The sequence below is a fragment of the Psammomys obesus genome, unplaced genomic scaffold (assembly GCF_907164565.1).
Source record: "Psammomys obesus unplaced genomic scaffold, mPsaObe1.curated_primary_1811, whole genome shotgun sequence".
NCBI lineage: Eukaryota > Metazoa > Chordata > Mammalia > Rodentia > Muridae > Psammomys > Psammomys obesus.
In genome coordinates this window covers 4311-4703 of record NW_026596421.1, presented here as the reverse complement: position 1 = coordinate 4703, position 393 = coordinate 4311, and the positions used below count along the sequence as shown (strand labels likewise).

At 33.1% G+C, this 393-nt stretch overlaps 1 non-coding gene across 1 annotated transcript; it reads left to right on the top strand.

The window, feature by feature from the left end:
• Positions 1 to 142: 142 nt before the first annotated feature.
• Positions 143 to 249, top strand: LOC129669511 (U6 spliceosomal RNA). Its single transcript, XR_008719035.1, has one exon. It is a non-coding gene; the product is annotated as a U6 spliceosomal RNA (small nuclear RNA).
• The last annotated feature ends 144 nt before the right edge of the window (positions 250 to 393 follow it).

Here is a 393-nt window from a genome sequence, read left to right as displayed (position 1 = left end):
TTCAAATGTAATTAAAAATTAAATTATTCTGTTAGTAAATTAAATACAAGGGCTGAAGCAAGTGTCCCACCATCTCTTTATCATTTCTAATATGATTGTGATTTTTGTTGGTTCATAATTCTTAATTTAATTTCAATAAAGTATGCTAGTTTTGGCAGCAGATATACTAAGATTGGAATAATTCTCAGAAGATTCGCATGGCCCATGCACAAAGAAGACTTGCAAATTTGTGAAGCATTGCATATTTTTTTGAAAACAGGACCCTTATCTCAAATAAGAGCCAGGGTATGATGCATTTAATGTGTGAGACCACAAAGGCAAACATGGAAGTTGAGACCTTATGTGGCTAATATACCCATAATTTCATGGGGAAGGAATCGTTTACAACAATGG